Here is a 5,635-nt window from a genome sequence, read left to right as displayed (position 1 = left end):
AGCGAACTGAGAGAGCGGGCCGAGCGGTATCTCGAGAGATACGACGAGATCGACCCGTGAGAGGAGCGAGGGAGAGAGGAAACAAAGAGATGAGAGATGAGCTGACGTGTTGGCGAAAGACAAGAGCGAGACGAGAGAGTGAGGAGGTGCTGATAAGAAGATGTCGAGAGAGAGAGAGGCGAAGATGGATGGAGGGTGTGAAAAGAGGAGGCGAGATGAGAGAGACGAGAGAGAGAGAGGATGGAGAGGAGAGTCGGAGGAGGAAGAGATCGAGAGTCAGAAGAAGAGGAGAGATGAGAGAGAGAGAGAAGAGAGATAGCTGAGCTGATGGAGCGGAGAGCGAGAGAGGAGAGAGAGAGAGAGAGAGGAGGAGTGAGAGACGGAGGAGAGAGAAGAGGAGAGAGACCTATGAGAGAGATGAGAAGAGAGAGAGAGAGATACTGAGGCGGAGACAAGCCCCCCCCCCCTCCCCCGCCTCGCATCTCGCGATAGCACTTGCAGCGACCATTGTTGCGGCTGGCGGGCCGCCCTTCGTCGGAGCGAGGCGCTATTTGCAGCGTGGGCCGTATTTGAGCGAGAGCTTGACTGAGCTCTGGAGCGCATTCTAGCTGGTGATCCTGTAAGTTCCCTGGTCAGATGAGGGCATTCGAGGTGGTGTGCGAGGGAGAGGGAAGTCACGTACCAGAGACAGAGAGAGAGAGAGAGAAGGGGGGGGAGAGAGGGAGAGAGAGAGAGAGAGACAGAGAGAGCACGCACACGGCCCACACACCGCTGCGCACGCCACGCACGCACACGGCACGACGCACACGCACGCAGGAGCGGATGACGTCGCGCCAGCTATCTGATGCCGGTATTTACGTGGCGATGCCAAAATCCGGCGTCTGCTCTGACGGTCTTGCGCCTCGCTCGTTGTCGTGCGCCGACTGTCTCTCGTCTCTGCTCTCTCTCTCTCTCTCTCTTTCTCTCTCTCTCTCTCTCTCTCTCTCTCTTCGGCTCTCTCTCTCTCGCTCTCTGCCGCTCCTGTGCTCCCCTCGCTCCACCTCTATCACTCGTCTCTCTCTCTCTCTCTCTCTCTCTCTCTCTCTCTCTCTCTCTCTCTCTCTCTGCTCTCTCCGCTTCTTCCCTTCCCTCTTCTCTTCTCTCTTCTCTCTCGATGCTGCGCTCTCCGGATGTGAGTGTCTGATTCGCTTGGTGGAAAAGGTTGGGCTTTGGGTGTGGTGGCGCTGCGTTAGTTCACGCATTCGATAAATCTGTAGGCGTGTGGCAATGTCCAAGGCCTATGGCTTCCAGTTCTGTCAGTGGTCTGTTTCTCTTGGTGTGTGTGTCTGTCACGTAACAGTGTTGTGCTGCGTGCGTACGTGCGTGAGTGGTGGCGTGTGCGTGCGTATATGTGGCATGCGTGCGCCTGTGTGCGTTTGCGTGTTTTGCGCGTGGTGGTTGTGTCGTGACGATTGCCTTGTCTGTTTCCATTTCATTCGTCCTTGGTGTGTGTTTCGTGCCGCGTGGTGCGCGTGCGTGGCGGTCGGCGTGCGTGCATGTGTCGTGCCGCGTGGGCTTCCATTGCCGCGTGCTCGCGCACGTGCGTGATCCATCGTGCTGTCGTGCGTTGCGTGCGATAGTTATGTAAGACGAGAGCCGTATCATTCATCTATCGAGCTATTATTATCTATCATCATATATCTGTCAAGCTTTCGATAAATAGCGGGGAAGACAGAGAGAAAGTTGGTGCGCGCTTGCGAACCCCCCTTCCCCGGAGTCAAATTAGGCAACAGTTTGTGTTCGAACTCTTAACGCGATTTCTTTGCCGAACACGCCGAAGTTTTCTCTACGAAACATGAAGTACATCAAGAGTGTTCTATTACCATTGGTGTTGAGCCGTCCGCTCGAAAGCCCCCACTTTGAATAAGTTGCGCGTATAGCGGTCGCTAAAATGTGTTTCGAGAGGAAATCTTAGCGGTTAAAATTTTCCGGGCGGTGGGGAGAAATTATTGAGCCCGAAAATCGATAGGGCTCGAATATCCACAAACTGTGCGGCTGTTTTTTAACTGGCTCCCAGTTAAAAACCAGAGTTGATCAGAGTTGCACATGTCGTGCACGTACACCGGTTTGAAATGTTGCGCGTTTAAACTAGATGGACGGCTGAGATGTGCCTCAGATAGTTTCTCGACGTTTGCAGATGCCTTTTCAGAGTCGTTCAGACGTTCGGGAAGTTTATATAGTTTTGCCAAAGCGGCAGACTAGAGGTATGCAAGTATACTAACGGGTCGCTATGTATAACCTGTGGTGATAAAACTGTTTCTCAGAAGTCTGTAACTGCTGAAAGAAGGCTCAAGGAGATTGAGAGAGAGCAACAAGCCGAGCGAGACGATAGAGAAAGAGGAGAGAACGAGAGAGAGACAGACAGACGAAAGCGAGAGAGAGAATGAAGTGGCAACTGCGGAGAGAGAGAGAGAGAAGGAGAGAGATACCTTGAGAGAGAGGAGCGGGAGAGAGAGAGGAAGAGAGCGAGAGCGACGAGTGGAGTCAACGCGAGAAGCAGAGCAGTGGATCGCGTCGATCGCCCTCTCGGTGCTCTACCGAGGGACCACTCCATTGATTCGCGAGTAAGCTTCTCTCCATCCTCGTAATACGCTGTGCCTCGTTGCCTACGCTATCACTGCGCGGGCGTGCCAATGCCATGCGTGCGTGGTGTATTCATCGCACGGTGTGCCATGCCGATGGCAAGTGCCTGTATCATCGCACCGGCCTGGCCATGCCATGGCCGTTGCGGTCCGTGGTGTACTCATCGCACGGTCTGTGTCATGCGTATGCTGGTGTGCGTATATATCATTGCGTGGCGTGCCATGCCATGGCGTGGTGTATCATCGCGCGGTGTGCCATGCCATGGCGTGGTGTATATATCATTGCGTGGCGTGCCATGCCATGGTTGTGTGTATCAATCGCCGGCGTGTGCATGGCCATGCCGTCGGTATATATCTATTTGCGTGCGCTGCCATGCCATGGCTGTGTGGATTGTAATTCATCGCGCGGGTCTGCCATGCCATGGGTCTGGTGTATATATCATTGCGTGGCGTGCTGCAGTGGGTCGGTGTATATATCATTGCGTGGCATGGCATGGCGTGACATAGCGCAGCGTATCATTAGCCGCGTTCACACGGAGCAATTTGAACCCTGGTCGAAAAACGATTTAATCGATATTATAATATTATATGACAAGGCGTGGCCTGCCGCGTGCCACCGACCCGCTCACTGCGGGACATGGCATCAACGCTGCACTCGGTTGCATAAACAAGCCGCTGACCCGTGGCTAGCACGACCCCGCGTATCATTATATAGCAAGGTGATGCGTGACCGTGGGTGGTCAGGGCGTGGCACCTGTGGCGCTGCGGTGACGGGTGGGTGGTGGTGGGGGCGAAGGTACATTTTTCAAACTGAAAAAGATGTCTGGACGCCGGCCACCGCCGTCGCCTCGGCGACTAGACTGTCGACGCTCTCCGCGCCGGCAGTGCCGCCGGAGCGTGCGCGGCTCGGGGCGCGGGCGGCCGTCTTCTGTGGGCGCCTCGGGCGCGCGCGGACAACGCTGAGTTGGACCGCTCCTAACTAGTTGACGCTCTGCTTAAATAAGCCTGCGGCTCTCGCATCCAGAAACGGCAATTTCCTTGGAGAGATGCAGCCCGAGAGGACGAAGCGAAGGCGAATAGTGCTGGCAGGGCAGTGCTCGTCGAATTCTATTTTGTCCGATTAAAAACCGATTTGCGAGTCAGATTGCGCGTCCACGTGTGTCTGCCAAGCGGGACGATGTATAAATATGTACGGTGTGTGTGGGGCGTGTGCGTGCGCGTGCGCGTGCGCGGTTGGCTGCTCGCGCCGCTCCCGTCATGCCTCCGTGTGTGCGTGTTGTGTGGGGCGGGGATGGTGTGAACGTGAGCGTTTGTGTCTTTAGGTGCTCCTCTGCCGTTCTCGAGCGGTCCGCGCGCACCGGAAGCGGCCGGACGTGTGGGAGCCATAAGTCACACCTCACCTGACCTACCAGTGTGTGGGGGGGATGTGTGGCTTGTGTGTTGGGCGGAGGGTGTGTGTGGGTGTGGGCGGATGTGTGTGTATGTATGTGGGGCGGAGGTGGAACCTGTGTGTGGGTGAGGCATGTGATGTGTTGTGTGCTGTGTGTGTGTGTGACGCTCTGTGTTGTGTTTGTGCGTATGCCGCGCCGCGCGTGTGAGTGATCGCGTGCGTGTGTATGTACACACTTACATTACCCCAGCTCTTCTTCTTCTTCTTCTTCTTCTTCTTCTTCTTCTTCTTCTTCTTCTTCTTCTGCTTCTTCTTGCTCTTCGCATGACAAGTGCAGATGGGACGGTGAGTAAGCATCGTCGCGTGTCGCCGGTGAGGAGGAGGAGGAGGAGGAGGCTGTGATGTCGGACACCGCGGCCCTCCGCGACTTCCTCCGCGGCCTCCTCCACCGCGGCTTCTTCCGCCTCCTCCTACGCCGCCTCCTCTGCTGCCGCCTCCTCTTCCGCCGCTTCCTTTGCCGCTTCCTCCTCCGCCTCCTCTGCCGCTTCCTCTGCCGCCGCCTCCTCTGCCGCCGCCGCCGCCGCCGCCGCCGCTAACGTGATTTTCCCGTTCATTAGATCCCGCGCGGCCCGACTAACGAGATTGAGCGTCGGGAGGTGCACGCCGACAATCGCGGCGGTGTCGCTTTGTGTCCCGCTCTCTCCGGAGAGGGGAGGGGCAGATAGAGCGAGTAAGCAAGAGCGGGAGAGAGCGAGAGAGAGAGGGGCGGGAGGGAGGGGGGCAGATAGAGCGAGTAACCAAGAGAGGGAGAGAGCGAGAGAGAGAGGGGCAGGAGGGAGGGGGGCAGATATAGCGCATAAGCAAGAGAGGGAGAGAGACGGGAGGGGGAGGGAGGGGGAGGGAGTAGGGCAGATAGAGCGAGTAATCAAGAGAGGGAGAGAGAGAGAGAGAGAGAGAAAAAAAACAGGAGAAAGCGAAAGAGAAAGAGAGATGTGCAGATCTAGACAGACAGACGGGCAAGCAAGCAGGCAGGCCGACAGGCAGACAGAGACGCAAAGATAGATGGTGATAAATCGATCGATAGAGCGGACGGAGGCAGTGAAGGAGGAGTGAGGCAGTGACGGAGGAGACAATGAAGAGAGGCAGAGCTCGAGATAAGGAAGAGAGATGAGAGAAGCTGGCAGCGATGAGAGCCGGGAGTTGCGAGGGAAAGCCGACGAGATCCCTCCCGAGATCCCTCCCGAGATCCCGAGTGAGTGGCAGGAGATATTGGCGTGTGCGTGGAAGCGTGAACCATAGAGCACCCGCTACTACAACTGCTACCTACACCTGGCCATCGGTCTGCAACACCACCCTCACCTCACCCCCACCCTCACCTCACCCTCGCCCTGACTTCGCCCCACCCTCACTTCACCTCACCCTACCCTCACCTCACCCCACCTTCACCTCACCCTCGCCCTGACTTCGCCCCACCCTCACTTCACCTCACCCTACCCTCACCTCACCCCACCTTCACCTCACCCTCGCCCTGACTTCGCCCCACCCTCACTTCACCTCACCCTACCCTCACCTCACCCCACCTTCACCTCACCCTCGCCCTGACTTCGCCCCACCCTCACTTCAC

At 57.0% G+C, this 5,635-nt stretch overlaps 1 protein-coding gene across 2 annotated transcripts in view; it reads left to right on the top strand.

Moving 5' to 3' along the window:
* The first annotated feature begins 4,332 nt into the window (after positions 1-4,332).
* LOC106817314 (syntaxin-like) overlaps positions 4,333-5,635 on the top strand; it is a 6,715-nt gene continuing 5,412 nt past the window's right edge. For both annotated transcript variants that reach the window (XR_001395030.1, XM_014821979.1), the window contains exon 1: positions 4,333-4,342. The gene's annotated coding sequence lies outside the window, so the exon portion shown is untranslated. The remainder of the gene's footprint in view (positions 4,343-5,635) is intronic.

Source organism: Priapulus caudatus, unplaced genomic scaffold (genome assembly GCF_000485595.1).
Source record: "Priapulus caudatus unplaced genomic scaffold, Priapulus_caudatus-5.0.1 Scaffold1677, whole genome shotgun sequence".
Taxonomy (NCBI): Eukaryota; Metazoa; Priapulida; class Priapulimorpha; order Priapulimorphida; family Priapulidae; genus Priapulus; species Priapulus caudatus.
This window is presented reverse-complemented; position numbering and strand designations above follow the sequence as displayed.